Here is a 15,694-nt window from a genome sequence, read left to right on the forward strand (position 1 = left end):
ATCATAAGATTGATAGGTTATAAGATGACAATGAAAATAAACAAAGTCCAAAGAGTTCAGCATCAGGGAATAGGGATGTACTACCTGATGTTGGCCACAAAGGAAAAGTACAAGGAGAGAAGGAAGCTTAGACAGAAAAGGCTGTTGAAGATTATATTATTCTGGCTTCCCTGAGGAGGTCTCTAGAGAATCTCAGCAGATTTACTGGGTTCAGTAACATGGCTTCTTGGTGGCTGATAGGGAAAAATTATTGCCAAAGAGGTTCTGGGTTTATTGTGTGAGAATGTTTGCAGCTAGCTGGACACTTGATGTTTGCCCTCAAGAGTTTTCATTGTGAGTGAAAAATCACATCTGAAAAAGTTATGGATGCCTTTGAAAATCATTCTTTGTCTCTATGACTGCTCTCTGTATGGATTTTACCTTTCACAAAAGCTTTGGGGGTGATGTGTGGCCACAGCAGTGCATCAGGCACAAACAAGTTTTCCTACAGCTCAGGTGTTTTAAAGGGCTCTTACTATGTTTTAGCCCACTGTCTGCAGCTAGATGCTGGATTAATTTTAGGCACTTTAGCTGACATCCTTGAAATTAATAGGAATTTTCCCTAATTCTTGTATTTGAACCATGCTGTCAAAACATCTTTTAAAAGTGGTCAGAGCCTCAGGGACACAGTTTCTGAAAGAAGTGGCATTAGTAATAAAGCAACACAGAGAACATTTGAGAGTGTAGAGAACTGATTAAAACAGATTGTCTGGTTTGGATCTCAGTAGGCACAATACAGTATATTTTATGACTGAAGATAATTATAGGATATTTGTGTGATGAAGTTTGCAATTTTCATAAAAATCAGAATGAAATATCTTGTTTCTTCTTCAAACTGACTGTCCTTTGAAGTTGTGTTTTCTTTAGCATTAGTGAAAAAGACATTGAATGAAAAAGGTTTGTGCCAAGTTGCATTTCTGCAAAACAGTTTCCAAATATAATACTTATTTTAAATAGAAGTTTTAAATATCAAATATTGTGTTATATCATGTCATATGGTGTAAAAATTTAGTTAAACATTCACAAAGGAGTGCAGAGATGATGGCTGATGGAGCAGCTCAAACTCACTGTGTCCCAGCTCCCTAGCTCAGAGAGTCATTAGCCCATCACAGCCCTGTCTCTGCAGGCTCAGAGGAGCACAGGACAAGTGGGAACACTGGGAACACAAACCAAGGGCTGTCTGAGGAAAGGCCCAGCCCCAGTGTCCAGGTACGTCCCTCATCATGACAGGCCAAGAGGAGCAGCTCCATATCCCCTTCCAGACCATCGCATGCTGCCTAGAGGTGTTGGACATGTTATGGGATGCTGTGGAAGAGCTTTTTGGGATTACATAAGTCTTACCATGGCATGTTCAGGGAGGAAACTAGAGGTGGAGAAGGGGATAGACTCAGATGATTTGGGGAGGACCAACTGTGAGCAAATAAAGGGGCAAGGGGACAAACAGAGCTGGAAGTGTGTAAACAGCAGCTTGTCTGGCCATGCCCCACAAGGGTGGCAAAGGCCATGGAGGGCTGGTATCTATATATATACTAAAGAAATGAGTTCTCATTTTGTATGAAGAGGCCACAGATATCTCCTCAAAGTAACATCCATGCTTGGCACGATAAACCCAAAGGTCTTTTGCATCTCCAGACATTGAATATTTAGGAATAAATTTTGAAATTACCAGAATGATGTCTCTTGTGTTTTTTCCAGGACATGTGACTACCTCCAGAGAGATTTTTGTCAGAGAGCCTCATTAGTGCAACTTGGCTCACTGAATAAATGCAAAGCTGAATCAAGCTATGCTGGACTGCAAAGTATGCAACTGCAGCTATGGGATCCCCCACCTGAACTAACAGATGTGTTTGTCAGAGACAGTGCCATAAACAGTTAAATCAGTAGTGGCAGGAGTCCCTTAGAATCTTAGATGCCAAACTACTGTTTCATTTTGATTTGGATCCTTGAGATTCTATGCATATTATAGCTCATTTTGATTTATTTTTTAATTTTCCAGTGTTTGCTTTCAGTCTTGGGCAGTTTAAGAAAGGCTCAAATTAAAATTCATAACAAAAACTCTCTATGACTTTGCAGTCTGAAATCTTTCTGATGGAGACTGTCTTGACTTTAAACAAAGTACTCTTTTCAAATTGCAGTTATTCAGGCTAAGTGGGTTGTCTTTGACAGCTGATTAAAATATGTAAGTATTATAATTGTTACTGTTCACTATTGTGACGAGTGGTGTAAATGGACTTTTTTCCTTTATGAGTAAATTTTCATGGCAGTTTTGCAAAGCAGATTTAAATTAAAAGCCTAAAATTAAATCACAGCAGCAAATCCCTTTAATTTTAGTAAGTAAAAGAATAATTATAATTTTTAAAATGATGAAATCTAATGGTACATAATATAAACAAAATATGCAATAAACAATAATTAAAATAATCTAATAATATATAGAAATAATAATTATTTTATTAGTAATTAAAAACCCTTGTCATTCAACAAGTGATGTTGAAGTGATACTTATCACTGGCTAACTACAGTGATAATTATCTTCATTTACCCAATTTACACCATTTAAATGGATGCCTTATTGCATATCAAATGACATGCCTAGTTAGCCCATCTTTGAGGTTAATATCTGATCTGATAATATCTACTTCCTGTCCTTAAGGGAAATATATGCTAATTTATTGTATTTACCTATTTATCATAAATACCATTCACATTTATCCTATTTTATGATTAAAGTAAATAGAACTCTACTTTCATTATGAAGACACCAAGTCTGATGTGTTACTGAAAACACCAGAACAAAGCAAAGTTGGAGACATTGTAGTACAATGCTTTTGGTAGAGAGACACTGCCAATCTCCAATCACAGACACCTGCAAATAAACAAGGCAATAGAAAACCTGACGAGTGATTGTTACTGCTTACCTTTCCTCCCCTTCATGAGATTTGGGTTTTTCAAATTTTCCCAGTTCCTAGGCTCTGGTGTGAGGAATTCAAGTGGCTCAGAAAGCAGCTGTGCCATGTGGGCCTCCAAGGGAAAGAACAAATGAACAATGAGGTGCCATGAAGCCCAGTGGCTGGACACACAGAGGGACTACTCCTCTGAAGCTAAACTGTTATTGTCTCAGGCTCAAAGCAAAATAGAGCCACTGAAGTCAGTTGACATGACAGGCTGCAATTGTTATTTATATTAAAAATATGTATTAACAGAAATTATGCCTTTGCCTTTATCTGTTGCATTACCATACAACCTCATTTATGAAATTCTGAAGTATTTTGATCCATTTTTTTACATCATGATGAATAAAGAAGAGTATTTTTGTTAAGACCCAGGGTATTTCTCCTTCCTGTTCTGTTAAATTGAGGCCACTAGTGAAATACTTCCTACTTCAGTGAAAGATATATCAGTATAGATATAGTTACAGATATGTATATGTGTATCCCTGCACTTCATTATCTGCAAGCATGCCTGTCTGAAAATCCTTCAAATCCTATCCCAGGCCTTGAGTCTGTCCAGAATCCAGGCACAGTCCCAATGTCTCCTGTCCCAACTCTACCTTAGATCTTCACGGTCTCTGTTTTCCTCCTCACTGGCTAGTAAGTTTGAAGATAAGACAGACTGTGGTGATTAAGTGCAAGACTTAGGCAAACAAGAGCAGTGAGCAGCTTATTTGCTGCTCCCTGATCTGCTGTAACGTTCCCCTTTCCCTGTCATTGCCCTTCACAGTGTGTAATAAGCTTTGCACGTTCTCACAATTCTTTTGAAACATCCCAGGACAAATTCTACACACAACAAAGTCCTCCTTGAGTATCCTGCAGTCAGTTTGCTCTTTCCGATCAGAGGCAGTTTCCTTCTCAGTAGTTATGAAGTTCTGCGTGACACTCACTTGTGTGGTTGGTTTCTCCAGTGGCCCATCAGCCAGAAACACAAAGCTCAGATCTTTGCCATTAGAAATTCCCAGACAGCTTGAGTTGGCAGCAACACCTATTGCCTCAGTGAAGCTTTTGAGGTGCACACTTGACTGCTCATGAGAATATCAGCCGTTCTGATAAATTCATATCCGCTTTTCTACTGCCAGCATTCAGTATGTTTAATGACAGTTCTTTCCTCCTAAAGACTCCATAAATTGGTGTCAGAAATAATTTGCAGAACAAAATAGTTCCCAACTCACATTGCAAATGTGTGGTAGCACAACCAGCATCTGTAGAAAAACTCTGTCTGTACTCCTATGTCCCATCCCATGTTGTCCATGCCCAGTCTTTCAGGATTATCTTCTGATCCTGCCAGGTAAATATGGTTTTGGCCAAAAACCTGGCCCCAGGTGAGTGCAATGTTTTGCCTGAGAAAATGCAGCCACTGCTCCGTCCACTGACATGATTCCAGCCATTTCCTCTACTGGAAAACTAAGTGGCATTGACTTCAGCAAAATCAACATCTATACTTATCAGTCTGTTTCCTGACTGCTTATTTCTTTTTTTTCTATGGAAATGGAGGAGCTAAAGAAAGGATTTTGATTTTTTTCTGTGAAGAGTTGTGGTGATTTATTTCAATCTATAATGAGAAATAGTAACCTCTAGAAAGTACTTTTAGGAGAAAGTAAATGCCAAAGCTGTAAGTGCATATATAATATTGTAAAAAAACCCACTTTATGTATCTACAGGAGCACAGTATCATTGCTATCTCTACATTATCCGTCTCCTTATCATACAGTACTTACCTATTTACTACCCTTAGCTATATAATTCCCTTGACAGAGAAGAATTATATTTGCTTTTACAAACACACATATTGCAATGCACACAGCACCTCAGGATTGGGCACAAGACTAAGAAGCAAGAAACACTAATACTCTTGCTTAAAAAAAATAATATTTTGCACAAAATACATATATTGACATGGAAACAGAGGAGAATAGAAATAAAGAATCTGAAAGACCACACAGAGTCAGACTCACATAAGTGGAACCAGTTTGTGGTGAAGATTTTAAGTAGTGTTTGAGTTTAGTAGGAAAAATGTGATTATTAGAAGACCAAGACTTTTCAGATTTTATAAAAGTGTTTTTCAATTAAATAAATTTCTTGTCTTTTAATAAAAGAAAATAATTTAAAACTTTCTTGCCTCTATGGATCACAAAATTGACAATTATGCTGACTATATTTTCCTTCTCAAATCAAGAACTAGTGACAGCCTATGTTCACGACATTCACCTGGGGAAGATTTAAATTCTTGGTAAGAATACGATCAGATGATTTAATTTTGAGCATCTCTGACAAATCTTAACACCCTAATCCTTTCTGGGTTAGTGCTCTCTCATTCTCTTCCCCCACTTTCTCATCCCTAGTACTTTTGTCAAGGAAAAGTTTAAAAGCCCCACAATATGTGTCTAATATCAAGATATTCTTGATGTGGAATAGTACTAGAAGAAATATTTCTCTGTAATTCTTCCTCTGTAATCCATGCTTGCCAAGGCAGGAAAAGGTACCTAATCAGGGAGAGACAGCAGGTAGCCCTTTTCCTGCCTAAATTTCATTGTATAATTTTCCTTTGCATCCCTACATCTAGAGAGAAAAAATGATTGATTGCCTGGTTTCCAGTGATCAGTTTCTTATCTGTTTGTTTGCTGATGTACAAGTTGCTTGGGAGCAAGTAATGAATAAGTGATCGCCAGGTATGTATTTTACATGCTGCTGCAAAAGGTCATAAAACCTGAAGGCAGGATGAACTAAATAGGAAAAAGACAATTATTCATAATTTCAAGGCTTTTTTTCTGTCCAGCAAATTGTGCAGTATTTTTTATTTCCTAACTTCTTGTGAGGTTGTAGCCCAAAGTATCTTGCTAGATGTTTCTGAGCATCTTTCTCCTGTCATCTGGTATGCAGAAAAAGCTGACATTGTCATTTACATTTAGCTCATTTCCCATCTAGACCTGATGAGATTTCTCTTCATAACCTAGGTGTATGAAAGACAAGGAAGGTTTTTCACAGCTCAGGAACTGCATCACAGCGCCTCTATTATTTAAGCTTTCTGTTCCATAAAGAACCTTTCTATTTTTTTATTTAATATTTCCTGTGAATTCAGGTTAGTGTATATTCCACTATTCCAGCTATGGAAATCAGTATACTGTGAAAATGGTGAGCTAAATTGGTACAGTAACAACTACAAAATTTCAAATACCTTCTCCCATGCCAGCTGTGCATAAACATCTATATCTACTGCTGTTTAAGCAGTTTATGCTTACACAAATTTATTAGATTATTGAGACCTATCAGTTTATTCTTTTCTATTTAGAAAAAAAATTTCTCTTAAGGTCAAAGAGGGAATGTCTTTGGGGTTTTTCATCACTCTCTGTAAGACAATGCACAGGTGAGCATCATCCACCAAATTTTTGACTCATTCACTCTTTTCAAATATGTGCTGTGTCACTCACTCACTCTCTGCAGGCTGTAAGATACCTTGATGACTCTACTGTCTCCCTTTCAGATCTCCAGTAAGTTATATCGATTTCCTCACTGTGTAGAGTATTACTACCATCACTATACCCATGGAGCATTGCTTAACTATTTTTTTTACTTGGTTTCTCATCACTGATCTTTTAAAAACTGGTGGTGCAAGTGTTTTAACTTTTTTCACTGAAAGGTAGTTTCTTTCTTTTCGCAGTGTATATATTGGGTTTTTTTCTTATGCTGCCTTTATGGTCTATTTACTCCAAAAGGAAAATAACTTAAAAGTGGAAATAGGCTCATACTTATAGAAATTAAAAGGTAGCTGAAATAATAATACTTCTGAAACTTCATACAAATAAAAAGCTCTGTAGCCTCTGGGTCAAGAGCCAAGACATACTAAAATTGAATTAATCTGCTTTTAAACCAAGTGTTTGGTCAAGCAACTCAAAAATATGTGAACTGGGTTGGGTCCAGAATTTAATAGAATATGAAATATTTTGTGAACAGCACATTTCTGTGGCTTTATTTCTTCTCTTAGTGAATGCTCAGCATGGCACTTTTGGAAACTTTTTCCCAGTTTGCCTTAGGTATCACCTGCTGAATAGAAGAGGATAAGAACAGACAACAGAAGATGGCAGAGGCCACCTGTACACCATGTGATATTATAGTTCATACTCCAAATGAGGTTTTGCTGATAGAGAGTGCCTGTCGTCACTAAAGACTTCTCTGTCTCCATAGCATGCCTAGACATAATTCATAGTGCCCCAGGACCCATAAAAAAGCTCTAAGGAGGCATGAGTCAAACTGAGACTCATGACTTTTTGCACTGCTTTATCCCTAAATTGGTTCTGATCAAAGTGAAAAGTGAAAAGTGAGCAATAATTTTATCAAGGAAAGGAAGATTCCATTTGCTGGCCTCTATTACCTATGGCAGATTGCAATTTTTATTTCAATTTACATTCTGAAGCTTCCTATATTTTTAAAATCGCTAATTGTATATTTTTATAATATTGCTCTTTAAGGGACTATAAAGGCTGCTAAATTGTCAAACAGTAGGTGAGACGTTAATTGCTGTTGCACACTGCCTTATGATTATGCTGAAAGTACTTATGGTTGAGGGCCAGCTGTAGACAAATGTTAAAGAAAAAATGTTTTCAAGATTGCTTGAAAATAAATCAGATTATTTATAAGAAATTTACTGCAGTAAATTTGAGGAAGTGTTTTCTACAGAAACAGAACACTCAAGAACAACAATAGCTCTTCAAGTGAATTCGTCCACTAATTCTCCCAAGCTGGCCTTGTCAGTAGAATTATTGAAAGAGGCTATAAAATCCCTCAAATATATTATCTGATAACAAGACTCCCAGAAGCCATGAATAATCTTCACTGTATTTGTGAGATTAAATAAACCAGCTGGGATTCATTAAAAATGGTTTATAGTATACAGTACTGTTAGTAGATGGTTTCAGTTAGCAATAGTTTGTCACAAAACTGCTCTGTACTCTGCTACAGTCACTGAATCTTCATAGACATTATCGTTTTATTAATACAATAATCAATGCTTACATAAGTCCTATGTGTGCAAAAAAATTTGACATTCTAATCTATGCTTAGAGCTACTGGCAGCCAAACTCATAATGTTTAGAATTTAAAATTTCTGCAATAATTTTACTGGAAGTATCAGAGTATTACAAATTTGTTTGTTTTCATTTTTGTGCAAAACTCCTATATTCCCTTCTAAAAAAGACTGCAGCAAAAAAAATTGAGCACAGGCTTAATTCTGAGCATGTAATATCAAGGTATTTAGTTGCACACATTTATATCTTAAGCAAATACATTCTCTAAGCATGTAAGCATTTTTGCCGTCTTGGGATTAGAATGCAAACAAAGTCTGTATGTAAATCCATTAAAATAAACATCAAATATCTGCTTAACTCCTGTGTTGAATTATTGTCTTTCAGTCTGGTTAGCTACTTTTTACCAGTCACCTCTTGAATTCAATCTCTACTTCACCTCTCAAAAGTTCATTAAGCAATGTACTCTGCTCATATTTCGGTTGTCCTACCACTAAAAGGATCTGGTTTTCTACAACATATGTGGTGGAACATAAGTTATTTCCAAAAAAACCCACTCAAAATAATCAGTGCTTTGCGATTTTTTAAAAAATTCTTTTAAAATAATTATTATTAGGATGCAATACTCCACTATTTGCAGATAAAATGTAGGTGTATATAGTTGGGGCTTAATTAGGATTGTCACAGAACTCTGAACTTCAAAACACAAGACCATTAGAGTCAAAATAAGTTTGCAGTCTAATATCCCGCTGAAACAATCACACAATTATTTTGTGATGTGACTTTCATCTTATATATTTAAGATCTAAGTAGAACTTCTTTTGGAAAACATTAATAACATTAACAGTGCATAATATCAGGTCAGTTGTATCTACCATATATGTCTTACCAGTCAGTGTCAAAATCTTGTAGATATTGCAGGAATATTAGGTGCAGGAACTCAAAATTTAAAATGAAAGGTCTAAACCTCATTGGAAAATTACCTGCCCATGAGAATGTTTGCACATCCTTCTCTTTTCCCTTAATTCTTCAGTCACAAAGAGAGTCCTTTAGCAGCTTTCATGTAGAAGCAGATGTTTTGAATACACAGAAACTGTTTAGGTTATACAAATAACATGATAACTTGTGTGGAAGGCACTGGGACCAGGGAAATTTGAAGTTTCTGGAGAGTTTACTCCACAGTCTTATCAGCCAGTGTAAAATTCTGCTTTCCACAGAAATTTCTTTCCACAGAAATTGCTTTCCACAGAAATAATCCTCTTCACTGTACAAATTTCCACTGCACCAGAAAAATTGTGTTTATTCTGGAGATTTTGCTTGCTGTGTTAGATAGCCTTGGCCAGGTCATGGAGAGCTCTTATGATAAGAACAAAGACCTTGAATTGATTCGATAATCTGTGAGAGGACAAAATAACACAGAAAAGATAAACTTGATAATGTTTGTGGTAACTTATGCTGAGGAGTTAAACGGTTCTGGAGTATTTTACACCTGTTGGAATTTCCTAAGGGTTAAAGATGTTATGTGCACGTATAGGGAGGTATGACATTCCAGATGAAAAATGGCATGTGTGACTCAGTGGAGTCAGGTTATTTTCTGATCAGATGGTCTACAAAAACCAAACTAAAGGCAGTACTGCAATGAAAGATTAACATAACTGCATTGCTTGTTCTAGGATTGATGAAGGTTGCTACTTACCTAGTTTAGGATTAACTCTATATGTTGTAGTTCACCATGGCTGGCCATTAGTTGCCCACCAAGCTGCTCTACTACTCCCCTTCTAAATAGGATACATGAAAATAAACTAAAAAGCTTGTGGGTTGAGATAAAGACAGAGATCACCATACCACAAAAGGCATAACAGACCCAGTTTAAGGGAATCAGTTATTTATTATCAGTAAATAAATTCAGTTATTTATTAATAAATTCAGTTATTTATTATCAGTAAATAACCGAATCGGATAATGGAAAAAAAGAACAAATATAGAAACAACTTTCTCCCACTCCTCCCTTCTTCCTGGGCTCAACTTCACCCCCAAATTCTCTATATCCTCTCTGCCAGCAGTGCAGGGAGATGGGGAATGGGGGTTGCAGTCAGTTCATAACTCTTTGCTGCTTCTTTCTCCTCATGTTCTTCGCCTACTCCAGCATGGGGTCTCACCCATGGGGTATGGCTCTTCATGAACTTCTCCATGGGCATTTTCCTCAAGAAAGGTTCCAGAATGAGTCCCTCCCTCAGGATGCAGTCCTTCAGGAACAGAATTCCCCAGGGCATCCCAAGTCCTGTCAGCAACACCTGCTCCTGCAAATGCCTTTCTGCAGGCTGCAGTTTCCTGCCACGACCCTGTTCCAGCACTGGCTTTCCAAGGGCTGCAGTTTCAGGGGGGTTATCTGCTTCACTGTGGATCTCCATGTGACAGTCCTCATCATGACTTGCACAGGAATCTGTGCTCCACTGTCTGGATCACCTCCTCCCTCTTCTTCACCTTGGATCTTGGTGTCTGCAGAGTATTTCTCACATATATTTTTTTTTTCTAATTTCCCCCAAAATTCCCAAATTTTACCACCAAAATTCCCAATTTTTTTCTCTAATTTTCCCCAAATTTCCCCCCCAAAATTCCCAATTTTTTTTTCTAATTTCCCCCCAAAATTCCCAAATTTTCCCCAAATTTCCCTGCTAAAATTCCCAATTTTTTTTCCTAATTTCCCCCAAAATTCCCAAATTTCCCCCCAAATTTCCCAATTTATTTTCTAATTTCCCCCCAAATTCCCAAATTTTTACACAATTTCCCTAAAATTTCCCCTCAAAATTCCCAATTCTTTTCTCTAATTTTCCCCAAATTTTTCCCTCAAAATTCCCAATTTTTTTTTTCTAATTTCCCCCAGAATTCCCAAATTTTCACACAATTTTCCTCAAATTTCTCCTCAAAATTCCTCCCAAATTCTCAAATTTTCCTCGATTTTCCCCCAGAATTTTCCCCAAATTTCCCCCCCAAAATTCCCATTTTTTCTTTTCTAATTTCCCCCAAAATTCCCAAATTTCCCCTCCAAAATTGCCAATTTTTTTCCTAATTTTCCCCAAATTTCCCCCCACAAATTCCCATTTTTTTTCCTAATTTCCCCAAATTTCCCCTCCAAAATTGCCAATTTTTTTCCTAATTTTCCCCAAATTTCCCCCCACAAATTCCCATTTTTTTTTTATTTTCCCCCCAAAATTCCCAATTTTTTTTCCTAATTTCCCCCCAAAATTCCCAATTTTTTTTTCCAATTTCCCCCAAAATTCCCAATTTTTTTTCTAATTTTCCCCAAATTTCCCCTCTAAAATTCCCAATTTTTTTCCTAATTTCCCCAAATTTCCCCCCAAAATTCCCATTTTTTTTCCTAATTTTCCCCAAATTTCCCCTCCAAAATTCCCAATTTTTTTTTCTAGTTTCCCCCAAAATTTCCAAATTTCCCTGCCAAAATTCCCAATTTTTTTCGTAATTTTCCCCAAATTTCTCCCCCAAAAATTCCCAAATTTTTTTTCTAATTTCCCCCAAAATTCCCAAATTTTCACCCAATTTTCCTCAAATTTTCCCTCCAGAATTCCCAATTTTTTTTTCTAATTTCCCCCAAAATTCCCAAATTTTCACACCATTTTCCTCAAATTTCCCCCAAATTTCCCCTCCAAAATTCCCATTTTTTTTTCAAATTTCCTCCAAAATTCCCAAATTTCTCCCTCCAAAATTCCCAATTTTTTTTTCAAATTTCCCCCAAAATTCCCAAATTTCCCTGCCAAAATTCCCAATTATTTTCTCTAATTTTCCCCAAATTTCCCTGCCAAAATTCCCATTTTTTTCTAAATTTCCCCCAAAATTCCCAAATTTTTACACAATTTTCCCCAAATTTCCCCTCCAAAATTCCCAATTTTTTTTTCTAATTTTCCCCAAATTTTTTTTCCTAATTTCCCCCAAAATTCCCAAATTTTACCACCAAAATTCCCAATTTTTTTTTCTAATTTTCCCAAATTTCCCCCGAAATTTCCCAATTTTTTTTTCTAATTTTCCCCAAATTTCTCCCCCAAAAATTCCCAATTTTTTTTCTAATTTCCCCCATGTCGTGGGGTGACAGCCTTCAGCCTTTATCGCAATATCGTGTGTTCTGTCTGGCAGCTGTGCCTTCCCCCCCCCCGCCCCGGCCGTCTGGCTGTGGCGGGGCGGGAAAGAGAGGAGGGGGGGGGGGGTGTGCCCAGGCACTTTTCGCTTTGGGCTTTTGCTGCTTGGCTTGGCTAGCCGCTTGCTTGCTTGTTTTCTGCTTTTGCGCTGGTTTTTTTTTCCTTTTCTTTTGTTCTCTCTTTCTTACCCTCCCCTGAAGATACTGGACCGGCTCCGGATCTGGCCTGCGAGCTCCAGGACACCCGAAGCCTGCGACAGAAGCTCGGCGCCCTCACAACACAGTCTGGTCTCTTTTCTTTTCTTGTGTTGGGGAGTGTTCTTTTGTTACTTGTAAATAAATAGGTTTTGTTTTCCACTTTGCTCCTCCGAGGAATTCCTTCCCGAACCCAGTATTGGGGGAGGGGTGGTTGGAGGTTTGTTTTGTTTTGGGGGGCTCCCTTTTGGAGATTTCCCCTAATTTGTCCTAAACCAGGACACAGCAGCAGTTGGCCAAGACTTGATCTGCTGATCTCAGACTACATCCCTATTCTTCAAGTCTTTCTGTCACAGGAGAAATTCCTTCTTCAATACTTCTATATACAAAGAGAGACTAAATATTTTCAAATATTGAATTAGCACTTTAAAAAAGTGAAAGTATGTTAAATCTTATTAATGTTCAAAGAGTTTAAATTAAAAACCAATAGTCAAAAGAAAAATGTCAGCAGCATAATTGTTTAAAAGCTCTAGCTGCCTTTTCCTCACATTGCTATAATCCAAAATCTGAGGGTAAAACTAATTTTGGCCATATTCTTAATGAGTTTTGTAAGGCAAAATTTTCAAACATCACTGATTAACAGATATTTATATCCTAGTCCATGTTTCAGAGCCTGCATCAAATGTAGATCAAAGACAATCTAATTACACAAAAGACTTATTGCTAATAAAATCTGTTTAACCCAGATTACCACCCACCTTATTAATGCACCACAGGAAGCGACAGTGCAAGAGAAATTTTTCACTAAAATCTACTGCTGCAAATGCCAAGTTGTTGCTTCATCACAAAAATATTAAGAGACAGAAAAGGTGCTCTTGAAATGCTTAAAAACATTGATCCTTTTTTATTTGAGAGATAAAAACAGATTTTCTGGCTGACAGGTAACATTTGCAAATTACCAAGTCTGAAACATTAGGTCTTTTAATTAAGGTGCTGTATTAAGTGCAAGACGATGGGATAAAACACTAATAAAATAAAATAAACTGATCTGCCTGAACTGAACAGTTGCATTCTGCAGAATGAAACGGAAACATTCTGCAACTGAAACAGAACAGATCAAGTAAGCAGTCAGCACAAACTCACCTTGGTATTTAGATTTTTTTCCTCAGTATTGTCTCTTCAGCATTTGCACTTTCCCATTCTGTGTCAGGGTATTCTGACTGATGTCCATCCAATAAACTGCTACAAAGTTTAAGCCTACAAATAAAAACAAAACAAAGCAAAGACTAAGTGGCATTATTATGGTAACTTCTGAACACTAAAAACAGCTACAATCCCTTTACATTAATACAGACTATAACATGAAAACATAAAGACAGAATTTTACCACACAACATATAAACATTGATCAACATATCCCTAAGACAAATAGTAAAAAATAGCTACACAAAAATTAAAAATCATATGTTTATAATAAATGCTTGGATTGAATTACAGCAAGAAAGCAACTAAGCTACTAAAATAATAGGCAAAAATACCCCTGAAACCCCAGGGGTGATGAGCTGCCTTTGATACCTCTCCAGCCTGAAGTTTGCATCTCTGCAAGTCTTCCTGTCAGGCAGAAAGAAGCTGGGTTTCTTGTGTTTAGGATTGTTCCATACTGAAGAACAACTGGCTGAAATCAAGTCACTGCATAAAAATGAACAATTATCATTGCTGTCACTACAAAACAACTTAATCTCTAGGGAGACAGAGAGGAAACTTCCAGCTCTCAGGCTGAGGAAGTGAGAGGAAAACTTCCAGTTCTTTCCACAAGACAGAGTTAGAAAGGGGCTCATCACCTGGGATGGCAGATGCAGCAAAAATCAAAAGATGGAGAGTCGGACTGGAAAAAGCCAAGTAAACTCAAAGAACAGAAATAACAACCAAACATACCACGTGCTGGAGGAAAGGTAAAAAAGAAGGAAAAAAAAAAAAAGTAGTTACCAGTGAAGGAAAAGATGAAAAAATAAAGGAAAGGACAGCATTACAGCAAAAGCGACAAATAGAAATAACAACATAATCACTGGGGTATTTACCTTGTTATTTCCATACTTTGTTGCACTGTCATTACTTCATCTTTTCCACCAAAAGCTTCCCACTCTGAGCACTTGGAAAAAGCATCCTGATGTCCTGAGGCAGTAAGGCTGGAAAGAAAATGAACATGTCTGAATCCATGCACTGTGGTAACACAGTTCCTCTTAATTTTTCAGAAGGGGCCTAAGCAGAGAGAAGAAACCATACCTGCAGGAACATTTTCACTAGGGTTATTGTGAAATGTCTACTAAACTAAACTGCCCCAATCCTTAGTGTTGCCTAAATCTACACACAAAACACAACCTGTGCTGTGTCTACTGACATTTTACAACAGAGCACTGTAAATGTTTGCTATCATACAGCACAATTATTCTGACATGATCTCCCTTCCTCGTTACATTGCACACATTTGGACACAATTAAAGCTATTAACAAAGGGAGGGGGAAATACCAGTCATGTTCCAAAAGTCAGTTCATGGTATCAATGACTTCCCACATGGAGAATCATTTCATACCTTTCCAGTGCAGTGTGGTACATCTGCAGCTAATGGTTTTTGCTCTCTGAAACCGCAGAAGAGTCAAAATTGTTTCTTCTTCTGCGTTTCCATACTGGAGAAGAATTGGGAGAACAGGAACTACAAAAACAGATTTTACACACGTAACACTTTTGATCTATGTTCAGATGTTTACCGCTGTTCTGTTAAATAACAGCATATGCTGCTGAGGAAGTTTTCTTTTGAGGTAGGATTCCTCAGTCACACAGAGCAACACCGAACACATCTCTCACAGTTTGGACGCAAAACCATTTTGAGCTTCACACACATCCCCCCAGGACAAGATATTTCAGTAAACAGGGAAGTGCATGTCACAGTCATCCTCCCTGCTGTGCTGCAGAAAGGCACCACTGTATGAAGGATGGGCATTCCTGCTCCTGAAAAAGCTCCTCTACTTTCAGAACATACCAGCAATGGTTAAAGAAATCTCAGTACCCGGCCGTATAAACTGAGAAGCTGAAAAAATTGCACTGCATTTCCTCCTGTTAAATCGTGTAATTCAGCAATGCTGGTAAATTTTCCATATTTATTGCTCTGTACCTCTGATGGATTGCATTCAATAGCAAAAGTGTCAAACCCCAAAGCTGAGTATTAACTGCCCTTCCACACTAAACATTTCCTACAAAAACCTGACAGCACTGACCTGTACAGAATTATTTCCCTAAGTGA

Source organism: Zonotrichia albicollis, chromosome 8 (genome assembly GCF_047830755.1).
Source record: "Zonotrichia albicollis isolate bZonAlb1 chromosome 8, bZonAlb1.hap1, whole genome shotgun sequence".
Taxonomy (NCBI): Eukaryota; Metazoa; Chordata; class Aves; order Passeriformes; family Passerellidae; genus Zonotrichia; species Zonotrichia albicollis.